This window comes from Galeopterus variegatus, unplaced genomic scaffold (genome assembly GCF_000696425.1).
Source record: "Galeopterus variegatus unplaced genomic scaffold, G_variegatus-3.0.2 Scaffold8, whole genome shotgun sequence".
Taxonomy (NCBI): domain Eukaryota; kingdom Metazoa; phylum Chordata; class Mammalia; order Dermoptera; family Cynocephalidae; genus Galeopterus; species Galeopterus variegatus.
In genome coordinates, this window is record NW_007726119.1 from 81,275 (window position 1) to 101,907 (window position 20,633).

Consider the following 20,633-nt stretch of genomic DNA (forward strand, 5'->3'; position numbering starts at 1 on the left):
TGAAATAAAACCTGTTTCAGAGAAACAATCAGTATTGATCCACATTCATTTCCTCAATGACAAAAGCTCTTCTAAAGGGATTAAAATTGTATGCCACATTTTATTGTTCTTATTCTTAGGATTTTGATAAAGTTGTTTCTGACTTCAAGTCAGGGTAATTTCAATATCTCTAGCAATAAAATAATTTCGTTAAATCTTTAGCTTTTAAATGCATCTAATAATGTGGAAAAGGAAACAAACATTCAAACCAAGTATAGGTACAATGAAGAAGAATGTGTACTATGCGAAACTGGCCATTTGGGGCTTAACACTTTCACATGCTGAAAAGCATCTGGAGTTTTAACCAAAATGAAATAAATCCTCAGAAATCCTGGGTTTCATGTGAAATCGCTTTCTCATATGAAGATTAAAGTATGTGGAGCTCCAAAAATTGATATGGTAAAGCTTGTCTTTGGATTCCATGGTATTTATTAACATCATAATGTAGTGTAGTAAATCATCAAACAGTATTTTGTATTTCTGGGAGAACCGTCTCACTGAAAATACTTCCCGTCATGGAAAGAAATGAAAGTGAAAAATGTGTGGACAGATTTAAGAGAACCTAAATGTCATGCAGGGAAAATACATGTTTAATCTTAACAACTATAAGATATTTTACAGATGGGGAAATTAAGGCACAAAAAATTAAGTAGCTTGTCTAGGGATACACAGATAATTCTTAAGGGAACTAGAATTAACCCTGTTCATCCTGGAACAAGGTCCTATACATCTGACTGTGATGATATCCTGCCTCCTGAAATCCTTTATATAGTTTAGTTTTCTGATCTGTAAAATTAAAAACAACATACACCTCATGGTGTTTTGGGAATTAAATGACTTAAATTCTGTAAAGCACTGGCATATAGTGAATTCTTAATGTATTTCAGGTATCATGATTAGTATTATAACATTGAAAATAATTGTTCAATGCTATTTTGTGAAGAAGCATACAAATAAAAATATAGTGTCATAGTTGTTTATGAAACAAAGATGTGTTGTTACTCATAAAACTGGTCAACATTTGCACCTTAATAAGTTCTACTGCTATAAATGAATTAAATTATAGAACACAAAGCCAATATCAAGTAATATATATTGTATCTTTTTTATCCAATTTTATTTATATTTATATTTGTGGGTACAGTGTGTTGTTTCAATCCACACACATACTGTGCAAAGGTTCACTTAGAGCAGACAGCATAGTTTGCACCTGTTAGTCCACCCTTTCTCCTACCCACCCTGTCCCCTCCCAGCCCCTGGTAACCATTATTCTACTCTCTGCTTCTATGAGACCATATCAGACTCTTCTTTCTGTGCCTGACTTATTTTGATTTCTTGCTATTTATTTTTAGCATGTCTCCTGTAAGTTTTTGTGAGGCTTACAAAAAATGTTATAGTTATAACAGATTATTTTAGACTAATAACAACTTAACTTTGATATCTAAGAAAAAAGAGAGAACCAAAGCCAACTCTACACGTCGGCCACATTCCCTCCCACTTTTTGATATTTTGTTGTTGCAAGTTACACCTTTTAATATTCTCTGTCTCTTATATGGTTGTTGTATTTGTTGTTGTCTTGTTAGATTTGGCCTTTGGACTTCACAGTAAGGATATAAATAGTTTATTCACCCCCCTTGTGACACTGGAGTATTCTGAGGTTGTCTGTGATCTTACTATTACTAATGAATTATGTATCTTCAAATGTTTTCTTGCTGATCTTTAGCATCATCTTCTTTCAGATTGAAGCGCTCCCTATTTAGCATTGCTTTTAAGACAGGTCTAGTGTTGAAGAATTCCCTTAGCTTTTGTTTGTCTGGGAAAGACTTTATTTCTCCTTCATTCATATTTGAAAGTTAGTTTTGGTTGACGGTCTTTTCCCTTCAGCACCCTGCATATATCATTCCACTCTCTTCTGGCCTGTAGGGTTTCTACTGAGAAATCTGCTGAGAGATGTATTGGGGCTCTGCTGATATTGTGTGTTTCTTTTCTCTTGCTGCTCGGTATTCTTTCTTCGTCTTTGGTTTTTGATAATCTGATTATGATGCGCCTTGGGGTGCTCCTCCTCGGATTGAATTTGACTGGCGATCTCTGAGCTTCCTGTACCCGGATGCTGACATCTTTCGCAACACTAGGAAATTTTCAGCCATTGTTTCCCTGAATACACTTTCTACATCTCTCCCCTTTTCCTTCTCCTTTGGGTATGCCAATTGGGTGAGGTTATTTCACTTGAGGGAGTCCAAGATTTGCTGTATTTCTGTCTCATTTTTTCTTATTCTTTTTTCTTTTTTGCTCCTCTGGTTTGATAATCTCATATGTTTTATCTTCAAGCTCACCAGTTGTTTCCTCAGTTTGATTAAGTCTGCTCTTGGAGTTTTCTGCCAAGTTTTTCAGTTCAGGTAATGTATTCTCTATTTCTAGAATGTCTATTTTTTTAATTGACTTCATTCCTTTGTTAAGTTTCTCATTCTGCTAATGGATTGTTTTCCAGATATCATTTAATTATTTTATCTGTACTTTCTTGTTACTCCCTGAACATCCTTAAGGGGGTTATTCTGAATTCTCTGTCTGACATTTCATAAATCTGCTGTTCCTCTGGGTCCATTGCTGGTGCTTGGTTTGTTTTCTTTGTTGGTGTCATATTTCCCTGTTCTTTCTTGATCTTTGTGTCTTTACATTGATGCTTGGGCATTTGAGGAGACTGCTTCCTCTTCCAGGTTTTATAGGGGTTCTTTGGTGGTGTAGGAACTTTTTCGGTTAATATCAGAGCTTTGTCTCTGATCTGTGAATCTTCCCCCGCCTTATATGTTAGATTATTATCTACCACTGCCACTTAAACTCTGCACTGGAACTAATCTGTTGTCCTTTGGTTAATTCCAAAATTGGGAGAACTTCCTGTGGGTGGACCAGCACTTGAGCCTTGTGGGTGAGCTAAATTACTGCTTTGCTGCTGATTCTCTGAGGAAAGGCTTTTTGTGCAGTTCAAGTTTTAATTGTTGGCCTTTTAGTCACTTCTGGATCTTGCGAAGTCAGATACCCCTGGGCTGTGTGGACATTCTGGCCCAGGACTGAGTCTTCCCAGCAAACTGCACCCCTGCAGTTGGATGGCACTGATCAGTCTCCACTCATTGGCCTGTGTTGACTGGAAGGCAGATCAGCTGCCCGTGCTGTACCCCCATGTTCTCCTGGTGGACCAGCCTTCTTCCCACATTCCAAATGCTTCCTGTGGGGTGGGACTTACACCGGTCCCTCGTGGGGACTCACTGGCCTTTGGATGGCTCCTTTCTTCAGTCAGCTGCAGCCCTTCGCTCCTATGTGGGTCCATGGAACAGCGTCAGTGGTCTTGCTGGCCTGGGGCCTGGTAGGGTGTGCTCTGAGGCCCTCTTCTCCCCTGCAGACTACAGACAACTTCACACGAAGGGCTCAGCTGTGCTGCTGCTTCTTCCCGCCCCATGCCGGGGCCAACTCTGAAGTGGCTGGGGCTTGAAACGGTTGGATCAGTCCCTTCTTTCTCTCACCGTGGCTTCTCCCACCTTCACAAACTCTGTGGGTCTCTCCTCCTCTTCTCCTGAGCTCCAGCAGTTCCTGATTAGAAGTCTGGCTTTTTAATAGTTGTGAATTGATCAGTTGTGGGAGAGAGTGACTCTGGAAACTGCCTATTCTGCCATCTTGATGATGTCTTTCCATATATGTTCTAATCACACAGAAACTTAAAAGTAGAATGTGCATATGACCAAATATCCAAACTAAGAAAGGGGTTGCTAAAGCTGGACGGACCTCACTGTCTCTTGGAGTCTGCAAATGCAGAAAGAAGAATCAGAGCATCAGTGAACCTCAAAGTGTGCCGAACAGCTGGAAAGTCTAGCAGCAAATGGGGACAGTGAGAAATAAAGAGGCTCTAAAGAAAAACTGAGAGAAAGAAAGAGAGCATATCCCTATTTGGTGAATGCCCATTGCGTATTAATGTGTGCTAATATATGTTATGTGTATAACTTCATGTATGTACTGCCTTGCATCTTAAAAATCATTATGAACATTGGTAAGTCTTTGCTGTAATGACTGGTATTTGTAAAGCATGTTTAGTTTCAAGTTGCTTTTACACACTTACTTCCTAAGGGAATCTCTGTCTTATTGGGAAGCTAGGTGGGAAAGTGGGTATAAGGGAAGATATTATCAATCACATTGTACAGAAAAAGAAAGTGAAGGTCACCCATTAATGAAGGTGCCTGAGGTGGAAAGAGATAGAACCCACAACATCAGGTTACAGGTCTTAAATTCTTTTTCTTTACCATGCTACTTATATTTTCTCTTGCTTGAGACTGAGGCGTGTAAAAGACATTATTTTCTTTAATTTGAATGAAGTTAATTTTTTTCAGTTACGTTTATAGTGTATTGAAGAACTCATGAAAGAAGATCACTTGTAAGACAAAGGTTCAGAGAAGAAGAGCACATACAAAAAATAAAATGCCAACAGAAAACAGAAGTGACTGTTTTCATTAATGATTCATATGTACTAAAAATGGTCAACACTTTTGCTTTCGTGCAATTGAAAATTGAAAGACAATTTCAATGTAAAACAATTTACGTCGCTTCTTTTCTTCTAGTTATTCGAATGAAAACAGAAAAGTGGCTATAAAAATTCATGATGAACTACCATTACAGTTTAACAGCTTTATAAATCGAGCACTTGCAGGTAAAATATGGGGACTGTCAACATAAGATTAAATTTTAAAGGAAAACTCTGAAAATTACTCTCCCTCTCCCTAACCAGATCTTTCTTCATTAAGTTTATGGGGAAGATGTTATTTGGAATTAAGTAAAGAAGAGAACATTCAACAAATAATCTTGAACCTTCTACTCCATGTTTCCTAATTCCACAAAGGGAAAAAGGTACAGAAGTAGGAACCCGCAGTGCAGCTCAAAGAGCAGGGTTTGTTGATACAAAGACATTTGTGAAAATACAACCCCAAATCCCCCCACTCTCTGCCTTCAGGCCACACGTGTTCACCTGTATCAGTTGCTTATCATGCTGAATTCTGTTACCTTGTCTCTCCCTCACTAGGTGTAAGCATCTGTAAAACTATATTCTTCACTTCTGTACCAGGCTATGAGAAGCACTCAAGAATTGATAAATTAAACAATGATCATATAGTCTCAAGACATATGAAGGCATTTCTCAAATATGTACTCTTTTATCAATTCTTCCTCAATGTGAATATTGCACACATAATTTGGAAACAAAGGGAACTGTTTTATAGTTAATTGACTTTATGTTTTGCTGATTTTCAAAATTCACTTAAAACACATGCACACACATAAATAAACTGAAAAGCCCATGCTACACATAAACAGGAAAACTCTACTGTTTGATTCAACATAAGAATTTTTGAGAAAACATATTGATATACACAAAATATTTTTTCTAGATACAATCCAGAATATTTTTAGTCCATTTTAATTATGGAACTAAAATTTCTGGCTATAAAGACCACATTTTTGTTAACTGGATAATGATCTTATAATAGCACCCAGGGAGTACAATGCATTCTCTTACTAGAGAACAATGAAGCCTATCCCAAAATTATCTCTGGGGAGATTCTGGAATAGCGCCACGTTCTCAGACCCCATACTTTTGAGGCACAAATTAAAGTTGTGAAAGAAACAAAATCACAACAATGATACTCAGCTGACCAATTCTCCTAATTTCATTCATTCTTTCTGACTTCTTCCATTGGTGGTTGAATTCATTGTGTAAGAAGAACCACAGGTCTACATTTGGAAGATTAATACTAACATTGAAACTTTTTATAGGCTGCCTGTATTGAGACAGAGTAGAGAATTTTTTTTTACAGCTCTGAACAAAATTATATTCTCATCTGTTTTGAGTATCTTTAGGATTATATTCACTATTTTGCTGTCTTCCGCTGAGTCCTTTTCCATTGAAAAAAGGAATTTCATTTGTGTCTTGAGAATATTCCTGTTGGTTTCTTCTAGTCATAGGTTATACAACCACATTAAGTGTTTCTACTCTCCAATGACAAGATCACAAAATTGTGGTCACTAATCACAAACTAGAAACCTAGGGCCCCACCACTAAACCCCTCTCCAAACACAAAACATCTGTGGTGCTATTGTAATGATGGCAATACCTGATTGATGGCAAAGCAATTTGGGAAGTTACAGCTGGTGATGTAGGCTTGAGCTAGTTAAATACAATGAGCATACAAGGCTTTTGTCTGAATAATATTCACCCCCACAGTCGGAATTCCTAAGAGTACCACGAGAGCTCAGTTTAGGACCATCCATTCCATACTTTCTCTCCATGTTTGGATCCTCAGGGCAATTTTCCTGAATTTTAACCCCTCCACTGAGATGGACACACCCCCTCCCAAGGCAGTCTGAGCCCAGGCCAGGCGACAGCCCATCCCATTGGCTGTTGGCCACACCTCAGTCTCTTTAGAAATCTGCTTTTGGCCACGTAAAGGATGCAGCCCCTGCAGCACCTCTGAGTCAATCATCCCCCGTTTCACTCCGGTCATCCTACTATGGATACTTGTTTTCTTATCTGGTCCTTTAAACTTTCCAATCTGAAGCACTTTTTATGAAATTGACCTGATTATGTGGCTTCATTTCCCAAATGGAAACAGCATCTCATCTGCAGAGGGCAAAATGACAACATACCTGTCACTCGAGAGCATCAGTTTTCCTCAAATTCTTTCTGTTTCTCTAGCTCTGATTGGATCTCATCCTTTTCAGAGATAAACTGATTGACATTGCCTCTACTAAATTTCAGTTTGAGCATCACCCCTCAGTTGGAAGGGAAAAGAAACTTATATGTTCTTCTACCACTACACATGAATGGCCGTGATGTACAAGATACTTCAGAAAGTTCATGGAAGAATAGAATTAAAAGATAATGCAAATCTTTCCCTGAACATTTTGAAGTGCCCTCATATCAGTGCCTCAATGAACTACTCTTTTTTTTTTTTTTTTTTCCTTTTTTTGTCTTTTTTACTGACCGGCAACGGGATCGCAACCCTCAGTGTTGCGCCCGCACCACGCTCAGCCAGTGAGCGGAACCGGTCTCCACATGGGATCCGAACCCTCGGCGGGAGGGCTGCCGCGCTCGCAAGCCGCGCACTCTCCAGTGTGCCACCGGGCCAGCCCACAATGAACTACTCTTAACTAGTAGATTTAGCTGTGTAAATATATAATTGCAATCCTAAATTCCAAACACATGCTTATTTTCTCAACTACAGTTGCAATGACTAAATATTCAATCCTGAAAGATGGTCAAACAAGAGAATACCTGTAAAGATAATGACCTTTGCACATTCCCATTATTAAAAGTATAACCTGTTCAAGATGGGGTGGGTGAGGCATCATTTGATTTTCATTTGCTTTGTTATGTTTGTTATATATTCAGATTGTCTTATTCTCTAACTAAATTTTATTTTTAAACTCTAGAACTGGTCCACAGAGCAATATTCTTATTAAACTGCAGTACTAATAGAAAAAGAGCTTTGAATAGTTTAAAGAGGAATTTGCTGAAGCCACCTAAAAGGTAAACACTAAAGGGTCCACCAAAAAGCTGTTAGAATTAATAAACAAATGTAGTAAAGTTGCAGGATACAAAATCAACATACAAAAGTGAGTAGAATTTCTATACTATAACAGCAAACCATCTGAAAAAGAATCGAGAAAACAATCCCATTTACAGTATCAAGAAAAAAAAAGAGGATATCTAGTAATAAACTTAACCAAAAAGGTGAAAGATCTCTACACTGAAAATTATAAAATGTTGATGAAAGAAGCTGAAGACATAAATAAATGAAAATATATTCCATGTTCATGGGCTGAAAGAATTAATATTGTTAAAATGGTCATACTACCCAAAGCAGTCTACAGATTTACTGCAACCCCTATAAAAATACCAATGACATTCTTCACAGAAACATAAAAACAACACTAAAATTTACATGGAGCAATAAAAGACCCTGAATAGCCAAAACAATTCTCAGCAAAACAAGCAAAACTAGAGGCATCACACTACCCGACTTCAAAATACACTAGAAAGCTGTAGTAACCAAAGCTGCATGGAACTGGCATAAAAACAGACATATAGACCAATGGAACAGAATAGAGATCCCAGAGATACATTCATGAACCTACAGCCAACTGATTTTCAACAAAGGTGCCAAGAACACACACTGTGGAAAAGAAAATATCTTCAATAAATGGTGCTGAGAAAACTGGATATCTACATGCAGAAGAATGAAGCTAGACCCCTACCTCTCATCATATACAAAAATGAACTCAAAATGGATTAAAAACTGAAATGTAAAACCTAAAAGGATAAACTACTAAAGGAAAACATACGGGAAACATTTTATGACATTGGGCTGGATAAGGATTTTTTAAATAAGACCTCAAAAGCAGAGGTAACAAAATCATTCTTGTATAGACAAATGGGATTGCATCAAGCTAAAAAGCTTTTGCACATCAAAGGAAAAAACAAAGCGAAGATAAACCTACAGAATGGGAAAAAATATCTGCAAACTATACATCTGACAAGAGATGAATGTCAGTAATATATAAGGAACTTAATATAACAGCAAAAGCCAAACAACCTGATTAAAAAATGGGCAAAATACCTAAATAGACATTTCTTTTTTTGTTGTTTTTTTAAAAATTTTATTTGGCTGATATACAATGTGTTTGATTATTGTGGCCCATTACTGAAACCTCCCTCCCCCAAAAAAAGACATTCAAATGGCCAACAGATACACAAAAACATACTCAACATCACTAATCATCAGGGAAATGCAAATAAAACCACAATGAGATATCATCTCACTCCAGTTAGAATGGCTCTTACCAAAAAGACAAAAGATATCAAATGTTGGCAAGAATGTGGAGGAAAGGGAACATGTGCACACTGTTGGTGGTGTGGTAAATTAGTATAGCTACTATGGAAAGCAGTGTGGAGATTCCTCAAAAAATTAAAAATAGAACTACCATATGACCCAGCAATCCCATGACTGGATATATACTCAAAGAAATAAAATCAGAAAGTGGAAAAGATATCTGCACTCCCATTGTATTGCAGCAATATTTACAATAGTCAAGATATGTAATTAACCCAGTGTCCAACAACAGATGAACGAATAAAAAAAGGGTGGTATATTTACATAATGGAATACTATTCAGCCACAAAACAAAGAAATCCCTTCACTTGGGGCGACATGGATGGACCTGGAGGATATTATGTTAAGTGAAATGGGCCAGGCACAAAAAGAAATACCACACGTTCTCACTCATACGTGGAATCAAAAATAATCAATCAATCAATCAATCAATCAATAAGAGTGCAAGAGAACAGAACAGTGGTTACCAGAGGCTTGGAAGGGTGGGGGAGGGGAGGATGGGGAGAGGTTGATCACTGGGCACAAAGGTACAATGACAGGAGGAATACTTCTTGTATTCTATTGCACAGTAAGGTAATGATGGCTAATAGTAAGGTATTATCTATTAAAAAATAGCAGGAAGAGAGGCTTCTGAATGTTCTTATGATAAAGAAATGATGCATGAGATGATGAATACGCTAAATACCTTGATCTGATCATTATACAACATATATGTATTGAAATATCAAATTGTACCCCATACACATATATAATTACAATGTGTCTATTGAAAATAAATACATAAATAAACAAAGGTAAGTTGTACTGTCAGTTTCAATTTAGGTCAAATTCACTGCTGTTTAAATCCTGAAGGATTTCATAAAATCACCCCTTAAAAGGGCACCACTGGCTTACTTAGTTGACGCTCTCCCTCAGGGTTCCTCAGCTTTGTTACTGGTGACATCTGGGGATGGACGCTGCTTTGCCGCGGTCTGCCCTGTGCACTGCAGGATGTGTTGTGGCATCCCTAACCCCTACCCACTAGATTCCAACAGCACACCCAGCCCCCACGTTGTGACAACCAAAAATGTTTGTAGACATTGTCCAGTGTCCTCTGGTGGGCAACACCGCCCCTCATTGACAATCTTTTTTCTAACTTCATAGTCTTTCTGACGCTGTAGGTTTTGCCCTGATGTGCCTCACTTAGGGCCTAGAATATAATTTGTATTAAATATTTTTGAACCGAATTGAATCTCCTCACTTGACACAGGTAAAAATGCAACAGTTGTAAGATTTATCAAAATCTTGCCATTGGTTTATAAACTATTTGGAGATCAAACACTTTTAGGTCAAAGGATAAACCTAAAAATGAATTTTTTAAACTATACTTACAACAGCCTACACTTGAATTTGGCATTTTATTCATCTGTAAAGATTTCTGAAACCTAAAAGCCCAGATCCTAAGACATCGTTTGTTTACATGAAGTACTTGCCACACAGTAGATAGCTCAATAGTGCCATTACATTAATATTTATCAGTTTTTTGTTTTAACAAGTATACATTGGAAGAAAAAAATTATTTCTTTTAAAATTCCTGCAATTTAATAAGATGACTGTACAAGCATATATCCCAAGAGGGGAATATCTTAGTTTGCAGAACAAGACACTACAAGTATATTAATTAAATTTTAAAAAGAAAATTTTCATATTTTGAATGAAATAAATGGCACAAAATTTTTCCTAACAAAATTACAGTACTACTTTCTGAATTATTCCAGTACAAACCACAAAGACATGTTCATTGCAAGTTTTCAGGCTTTGCTTCTGAATTGAGATGAGACATTCAATTTATTCATGGGCAAACAGAAGAAAACAGACCTATTCTTAATTCACATTAATGGAATCTGGGTTCTGTCTGGGCCATGAAACAGTGCTGAATATACTTGTTAAGCAGCTCATGACACACGGAGGTTTAGGCTCAGTTGTGGAATCTGAGCAGCAGTGTTGTTCACATTTAGAATTCATCTGTAACTTGTACCTTGAGGTCACTTGTAGATTACAAACTTTATACTGAAATTCTTTTTTGTTTAAGTGAACTCTCAGTTTCTCTCACCCTTTGATAATCTCCCCACTCTATGATATAACATCTGTTATACAGATTTTAGCCATATATTTAAAAAATATTTTAGCCAGTGGTCAGTAGCAAGATTCACTGTAACTTTTTATGATGTTTTTCTCTCACCAAACTTCCCCCATACCACTTTAACATTTACTTCTTCACATAAACTGATAACTCAAATCCTGTGGTTGCATCTGTGATAACAGGAAATTTTACCCAACAATAATTATTGTAATGTTAATTTATTTGTCATGAGACAATTTTTAAAAAACAATGAGACATGTATTTTTAAGATGGACATCTGGATTCAACATAATACACCTTTGTCACTAAGGCTGAATTTATCCACATATGTGAAATGAGAATTCAAATAGATTGACATTAGCAAGAAAGGCCCATCCTGAATTGCAGAGATTTATTGAACAATAAACCAGCTAGAATTAAATTAACTGGTATGATGTCACCTCTCTAATGAATAAAATCTTTATGAACAATGTTTTCCATTTCTTGAAATCATATTTCACTTTATTAAAATATATTTCCAAATTAATTAATACAAGTATTTTCCCTGATATACTGTGATCTAACCTTATTACTTTAATCACCTTCAACACAGCTTGCCTACATGCTCAACGACAAAGCCCCACACACTCAGCCTGAGAACTGCCACATGGCCATCAGACTAACAAAACAAAACAGAACAACACAACATTTTTTATCTGCTATTCCAGAACATGGAACAAACACCCATTTTATTGTAAATGCTTTAAAATATATTTATAAACCTTATGTTTTGGGGCTCAATTTTAGTTTAGATTTTTGCTTGCTTGTTTGTTTTTTAAAGTTAAACATTCTTTTGACACCACCTTCTTTCACTGGTGAAATTATTTTATGTGTCCCCTTCAACCTCATTGTCTGCAGCACTAAAATTTTGCAATACGATCAAAGGTTGTATAGAAAAAAGCATATCTATGTTTACATACATTTTCTAAGTTAAACTTTTTTTTGAAGTAATAAAAATTTTTAGTTGAAATATATTTCTTGGAACTTAGAAAATTTCTAAACCTCCAAGTTCTAAGTAGAAAATACTTCTCGAAAAGGAGAGGTGAATTTAACTACAGTCTTCATAGATGGCAAAGAAGTGTTGACAAGTCTGGATGCTGACACTGGCAGGAAAGTTTAGGTATTAAAGTAGAACAGTTCCAAGGACGCTGAGCCCACGTGCCAACTAAAACATTTCCTGCCTCCTGGTGCTGGGCAACTTCCAGGTAAGCCAAGGGTAAGGGCAGCAAGAGAGAAGTCGTGTCAGTTACCCCTCTGCCTTTGAGGAGTGGTGATTTCAGATCAAAAGAGGTTCTTGGAAATTTATTTTCCATTAGATGACTTAAAAAAACAAAACAAACAAAAAAGCTACCCTTAGCTACAATTAGCTGTCAGTTACCTTCCTGACATTCACAGGAACAGTCCACTACTTGTCTACATGATGTTGGATCAGGCAAGTCACCGTCCTGGGCCTCACCTTCCCATGGATATACAAGGGCAACCACGATACTTATTGGTCACCATTAAAGCACTAAATAAATGTCAGTTAGAAGCTTTTTAATTTTCTTAAAAAGCAAACAAACCATATTACGCCAGAAATATGGTTTTTTCTGGGCTGAGCCCGTGGCGCACTCGGGAGAGTGCGGCACTGGGAGTGCAGCAGTGCTCCCGCTGTGGGTTCGGATCCTATACAGGGATGACCGGTGTGCTCACAGTGCTCACTGGCTGAGCGCAGTGCAGCCGGTCTCAAAAAGGACCAAAAAAAAAAAGAAGTATGGTTTTTTCTGGAGTGTTTTAGCTGTGTCACCCAATTTTGAAAGACTTATTGAGAACTGCAATCAAAGGAAATCAAGGAAAAAGACCAGACCTTTGTGCAATTTTTAGGGAGTTAATAGTTACAACATAAGAATTTCAAAATAGTTTAAAAAATAGAACCAAGTATTTGGAAAAAGTACTAAGACTTTTTTTTTCTTCCTATTTTAAGGTACACATAGTTCACATCTTTGCATTATCATGCAAAAGCAATAAAAATAAAATTGAAGAATTAACTCAGGTATACCTGGTCAAGCTACATCAGAATAGCCACAATATAAAGAATTTATTGTTTATTTTTAATAGCAAGACTGACTGAACTAGTAAATAAACATAGGATGAAAAAAATCAACCAATACTGGAAATAAATAATTGACATTTAAAGTGGTTATTGATACAAATGGATTAATAATATGTACCATATTCATAACTGTTTTCATTGTGCTTTTCCTTTGTTTCTTTTTGTTTTGTTTTCTCTTTTTCTGCCTTCCCTGGTTTTACTAAAGTGTTTTATATAATTCTATTTTACGCTCCTCTAATATTAATTATACTTTAAATATTTTTTTAGCAGTTGCACTAGAGTTCATAATATTCATTTACAACTAATCTAAGTCCACTTTCAAATAACACTGTACCACTTCACAGATAGTGCATGCCTTAGCTTCAGCTGTGCCATGGATTAAATGTGTCCCCCAAAAGTGCATGTGCTGAAAACTTGACCTCCACTTGTAACAGTGATAAGAGGGTGGGAAATTCAATTATGGTATTTGAAAGGTGGGGCCTTGAAGAGGAGATTAGATTCTGAGGACCATGCCCTCGTGAGTGGATTGATCCACTCATGGAGTAATGGGTGTGATTCTGATGGCTTTACAAGGAGAGCCAGTGAACAGTTTAGCTCTCTTGATCAGCCCATGCTCACCACGTGATAACCTGGTCACCATGGGACTTTGTAGAGTTTTCACTAAGAAGAAGGCACTCACCAGATGTGTTCCCTGGACTTCAGACTTCCCAGCCTCTGAAACTGTAAGAAATAAATTGCATTTCTTTATAAGTTACCCAGTTTCAGGCATGCTGTTATAAGCAACAGAAACAGACTAATACAGGCTGCTATGACGAAATGCCACAGACTGGGTGGCTTATAAACAACAGAAACTGACTTTTTACAGTTCTGGAGGCTGAGTCCTGGTGAGGGCCCTCTTCCAGGTTGTAGACTGTCAACTTCTCGTATCTTCACATGGTGGAGAACTGTTGCTTTGTGTTGTTTCATTCCCCACGGATTTGTCACCCCACTTCCCCTGGGTGGCGGAGACTCAAAGGATTACTCAAAGCCCATCTCTTCTGAGCAGTGAGAAGCTCCAAAGCGGATGCTCAAGCAAGAGGCATCCCTTCCTCGGGAAATTAATGCCAAATAGGGGTTCTCTTCCTGCATTTATTTTCCAGACAAGGAAGTTACAGGAAGAGAACAAAGGTGGGGTTATAGTTTAACAATATAGGCTGGTAACTTTCAGTGAAACAAGCCAGATGACATTCCAGTAAGGTCATCAACAAAAGCTTTGATCTTAGCAAATATTCCTTCTTACAGCAATTTCTCAGTATCTTTACATAACAACCAGTAACTAGTCTGTCTTTGAGCCAGCAACCTTGCTGTGCCACAAATCTTTATCTCACACCAGAGACTTATAGCCTGAGGAAAATTTCCTGTCCTTGCAAGGTCAATATTTGAAACTGCAAGACTTTGGAAAATCAGGCCTCGTGAAGTACATATTCTTTATAGTATATTCCACAGAGAACACAGAGGAAGCAAGCTCTCTCATGACTTCTAAGAGCACTAATTCCATTTATAAGGCTTCCACCCTATGACCTCATTTAATCCTAATCATTTCCTACAGGCCCCACCTCCTAATACCATCACACTGGGGTAGGGTTTCAACATATGAACTTTGGGGTGACACACCTTTCAGTCTATAACAGTCCATGAACCTTATAACGGAACATTCTCTGCCCCCTCCTCCTCCCTTGTAATATTGCTTTATGCATCTCATTTATTTATAAGCTTTGTTTACCAAATATATTGTTGCTATTATTCTTTTGAATAAAGTTATTAGATCATTTAAGAATAAGACAAATAAAATATTATATTTTACCTTTATGTATTCCTTCCCCAATACTCTTTTTGTTTATATAAATCTGCGTTTCTGATCTACATATTTTCCTTCTCTAAAGAACTTTTATAATTTCTTGGAAGACAGGTCTATTGGAAACAAATTTCCTCACTTTCTGTTTGAGAAAATTTTTATTTCTTATTCACTTCTGAGGGTGGATATAAAATTTTCTGGATATAAAATTCTAATTTTTTTTTCCCAACACTTCAAATATTTTGCTTCACTCTCTCCTTGCTTGCATGGCTTGCATGGATTCTGGAAAGTCTAATTAATTCTTATTCTATAGGTAGGCTCCTCTCACTTTTTTCACGATTTTCTCTTTGTCTTTGGTATTCTGAAGTTTGAATATGACATGCCCAGGGGTAGCTATTTTGGCACTTACCCTGCTTGGTGTTCTCTGAGCTTCCTGCATCTGTGTTTTGTGTCTGATGGAGTTTGGATGTATTGTCCTCCCAGAACTCATGTGGAAATTTGAGCTCCAGTGTGACAGTTTGAGTTATCGGGGTGGATCCCTCATGAATGGGTTAATGTTCTCCCTGGGGGTGGGGGTCTGAGTGAGATCTCGCTCTGTTAGTTCCCTTGAGAGTTGATTGTTTAAAAGACCCTGGCACCTTCTTTCTCTCTCTCTCTCTTGCTTCCTCTTCTCTTGCTTCCTCTCGCCATGTGATCTGCTTGTACCCGCTGGCTCCCTGCCACTTTCTGCCATGAGTAAAAGCAGCCTGAGGCCCGTGCCAGATGCAGCTGTCCCAGAATCGTAAGCCAAATAAACCTCTGTTCCTTATAAATTACCCAGTCTCAAGTATTCTGTTATAGCAACACAAAATGGACTAATACAGTGTCTGTCATTAGTTTTGGAAAATTTTCACCCATTATTCCTTCAAAAACTTCTGTTTCGGGCCGGCCCAGTGGCGCACTGGATAGTGCGCCGCTTAGGAGGCGCGGCAGCGCTGCCGCCCGAGGGTTCGGATCCCACATACAGACCGGCTCCCGCTCACTGGCTGAGCGAGGCGTGGGAGCAACACCGAGGTTTGCAATCCCATTGCCGGTCCCTGGTCCGGTACGGGGGCAACACTGAGGGTTGCAATCCGTTGCCGGACACGGAAAAAAAAAAAAAAAAAAAAAAAAAAAAAAAAAAAAAAAAGAGGGTTGCAATCCGTTGCCGGACACGGAAAAATAAGACAAAAGACAAAAAAAAAAAACAAACAAAAAAAAACTTCTGTTTCTTTTTCTTTTCTTCTCCTACTGGTATGCTGATGACAGGTATGTTGGACCTTTTGTAATTGTGAAAGCCAAATGTCTTTGGTGTTCTGTTCCCTTTTTCTAATTCTTTTTTCTCTTTGCATTTCAGTTTGTAAAGTTTCTACTGACATATCATCAAGCTCAAAGATTCTTTCCTTGGCTGTGTCTACTCGACTGATGAGCCCATAGAAGGTATTCTTCATTTCTGTTACAGAGTTTTAAATTTCTAGCATTTCCTTTGGATTCTTTCTTAGAGTTTCCATCTCTTTCCTTATATTACCCATCTGTTCTTGCATCATGTCCACTTTCTCCACTAGAACTCTTAGCATATTAATCAAAGTTATTTCAAATTTCATAATAATTCTAAATTATTTGAACTATTTGATAATTACAAAATCTCTGTCATATCTAAGTCTGGTTCTGATGCTTGATTTGTCTTTTCAGTGTGTCCCTTCCATGTTTTTATTTGCCGTTTGCCAGGCCTTGTACTTTTTGTTGAAAGCTGGACATGATTTACTGGGTGATAGTAACGGAGGCAAGTGGGCCGTTAGTATGAGGCTTTGTATTTATCCAGCCAGGAGTTAGTCTCTGTTTAATGCATGTTGTATTCTTAAGTGTCTGAGGCTTCAATTTCCTCCAGCTTCCTTGTTTCTGTGTTGCTTGCAGTCTTTGGGTTTTCACAGCAATTTCCTCTAAATAGCATCTCTGTCCTGAGACTCTCTGAGATTATGCTGAATCCCTGTTTATGTGATGCAAAGATACTGTGGAGGGAAGGCATTCTATTATCTTATGATTAAATGTCAGGTTTTCTAGCAGGCCTGAGTCCCTGGGCTGTGACCTTCAGAACAGTTTCTCAGCCTTTTTTTCCCCTCAACACAGGTGAAACAGGAAGGCTAGAGGGGGCCTCAGTTGTCTGATTGCCCTTCCCTTAGGTCAGATAAGGTTCTGGGGAAGTAGATTTCCTTGAGGGTATGGCTTTTTCATGGAGAACAGAGAGCTCTGGGCTTATTTCAAAATGGTGACTTTCCTCCTCCCCCAGAAGGAACCAAGAGGAAATTTTTTTCTGAACTTCACTGTAAGAACCTGGTAGGGAACCAGGAGGCAAAACTCATGGAAGAGTGGGAGATGCCCTACTATTGGAGGGGTTTTTAACCCTTAAGCTAGTCCGTGCTCAGCCTCCAGTAATTAATCTATTAAACTGTGTATTATATAGTTTATTACAGTTTAATAGATTAATTACCGGATCCAGAGGCTTCTGTTTCTGGTGAGCTGTACTCTCTGTATTCGCTTCTCTCTCCAGAATTCATGGCAGTGGTCCCCCATGACCCCCATTCTATCTCTAAAGGATCAGAGAAGCATTGTTGATTTTCACAGTTGTTGACTTTCAGCGTGCTCATCTTTTTTCTTGTTGTGGGAAAAGGATTGATGACTTCCAAGTGCTTTACAAGTCAGAGCAGAAACCAGACATCAAAATAACTTCTTTCTGATTTAGGGTATAGATCAGAAATAGCATGGGTATGAGCACATTTGATTAAAATGAGAGTTTTACACTAATGTGTGTAAAGGCATGGTGTCTGCTCTCATGCAGTCTAGTCTGCCTGGCCACAATCTGGCTTATGCACTACTAACAGCATAGGGATGAAAAGGCCACCATTAGCACAAAGTAAAGCTAAATTGTGACAGGGGAGACTCTCCTGGCTGACCCCAAGCCATCATGTCAGAATCTTTAACATGCCTTCTGTGCACTTTTTCTCCTTATACCTTAATACCTGCTTGTTTTTCTACTTGATTTTAACAACAAACTAAGGCAACATTAGATACAGACAACATAATGACAATTGAACAGTGGCGAAGGAGGAAGGAAAACCCAGTCACTCATGAAATATGGTTCAGGTACCCATTATATAGTAGCTCAATGCATTTAATCAAAGCCAGAGAGCTCTGGGCAGCTGTGATCTGGCCTGCTTATGCCAGCAATGAAGTGTCTCTCCATGCTCCCATTAGGCACGTTGGCAAAACTGCTATACCAGGCCGGCTTATCTGGCCAGCAATCACGCCTTTCTAGCAAGCATCTGGGTTAATGACAGCAAGTGAGAACAAGATGTTTGCACTGCGGCTGATAAAATGATAGTAACTTTTTACCCCTGACGTGGAGGACTATACAAAAACCATTCCTGGAAATGCTAGCTAAAGTCCAACACACAGAAATATGTCTGGAATATGAAGAAATTATTTAAAGCTTTAATAATCTTTTACTTAATATTTTTTAAAAAATTCAATCTTTTATTTAATCCTTTCTCATTGATCTATGCAGGTTATTCCTAAGTCTTTATGGTGTGTGTGTGTGTGTGTCTTACAAATCATTTTTGACCCAGTTGTCTAGCTTTAATAACATATGTTTAAAGATATAAGATGATATCTGAAATGATTTTTAAACAAAATATTGTTACTATTATTTGCTATTATTATTATTTGCTAATATAATCTGGCATTATACAACTCACAGAGGGTTATCATGAACCTCTGTAATAGATTCATTCAACAAGATCAGGAATGAGACGGCAGGTCAGATATCTCTTTTTGAGACATGAGAAAACAAAGTTGATTGTTTTGGCCAAATCTGGTATTTGATTAACTTTTTTATACTCTGCCTTCTTGTCAATGGTGGCTACTTAAAGATTGGAAGTAAGATCCTACTATGGTATTTGTGTTTTGTAATGCTCTTATACTTTAATAAATTGGCTATTGCCTTTATGGACACATATCAAATATCCAGCATAAATTATTGGAGTTTAAAGGAATATAAAGACATTTTATCATCTAAACAGTCATTTTAGTGAGACATCTCTTTCATTGGGTCCATTTAATTTTTCCAGGCTTGTAATCCCTGTGTTTTGACCTACAAATCTTGACTACCTTTTATTTAGAAAGAGACAACAATCAAAAGACTGATTTTCAAAGTTTAATCTTATTTGCATGACAAATTCACATTCGATAATATATCTTTTTCCTCAAAGCTTTGGTTTTAGGAATGCACTAATCCTCCACAAAGCAGGACATGCCATCATTTGCCTCACTTTATTGGTAAAATGGAATATTTTAAAAATCTATCCCAATTACAAAATTTAAGGTTTATTTGTTTATTTTTTCTCTCCCCTTGTAGGTCGTGAACTCCCCAAGAGCAGCAGCTCTGCCTGGTTCCCCATTGTATTCCTAGTGCCTATGACTGTGCCTAGCATATAATACAAAGCGATGTTAATCTGGACAAAACATAAAATACAGGTCTAATGAGCTAAGGAAAGTAACAAAGCAGAGAGTAGGTCAGGGAGAAGGGTTGGTGGAAGGATTCAAAGGGAAAATACCCTTAAAAAGGAAGGGCTTGCTAGAGAATAAGAGCAGCAGCAATTAGAGAGGTCAACAGATCTTGAAAGCTGGCCAGTCTGCTCATCTGGCACCTTGGCGGGGCTCCAGGAGTGGACTATCCATGTTCATTTCTATGAAGAGATGGTGACTGCCTGGGGCCAAGTGGTGACCCACACCACCCGCCCGAGCTCCCGCTGGCCTGCCTGGGAATGTCCTGGCCTTCCCTGCCGGACACGGTGCTCCCACGAGGGGTGGCACTCCCTCCCTCCCGCTCCAGAGTCACTTGCTGCTAGCCTCGTGGCTCCGGGCAGCCTGTCGCCAGTCCTCTGGCTTCCACTTCTCTGCACACCCTCCTTTTGTTGGCTCATGTGACCCTCCTCTCACATCGGTTCTTAGCGTCGGTAAATCCCTCGAGGTCCAGCAGTGCAGCTGCTCCCAGATCTGCTCCAGCAGTCACCCTGTCCTTGCCTGTGTCGTGGCGACTTGTGCTGGTCCTTATGCTGGCTTTGTCGTTAGAGCCGTTGCTTGCAGGGCTTCAGCGTCCACGTGGCACTCACAGGCGGCAGGCGACTGTCACTCGCAACCCGGGCACCCTCAACATGGTGGTGTCACTACCCTAATGAGAGTGGCCGAGACTCCTATTTCGCTGGAGTGAGCTGGGCTTTAGCTCATTTCATCCTCATGGCTGCCCTAGTCCCAGGAACCCCATTTTACAGATGAAGAAATTGAGACGGGGCAAGTTAAGTCATTTGCCCGAGGGGGTGGTGCCTGGGCTGACCCCTGTCCCTCCACCCCTGCCTCCGCCCCCTGTTCCCATCAGACCTTCCTTGGTAGGGGGGTGCAGGTGCTGTCATCAGCCGCATTTTCTGGGCCACCGAGAATCCAGCCTGTGCCCTGCGGTTTCTGAGGTTCAGGGTGGGGCCCTGGAGAGAAAGCCTCAGTCCCTGGAAGAGC

At 38.7% G+C, this 20,633-nt stretch overlaps 1 protein-coding gene across 1 annotated transcript in view; it reads right to left on the reverse strand.

Annotated features, from left to right (window-relative positions):
• NALCN (sodium leak channel, non-selective) overlaps positions 1–20,633 on the reverse strand; it is a gene marked incomplete at its 3' end in the record, with an annotated part of 169,820 nt that overhangs the window by 78,085 nt on the left and 71,102 nt on the right. The gene's annotated exons all lie outside the window — the stretch shown is intronic.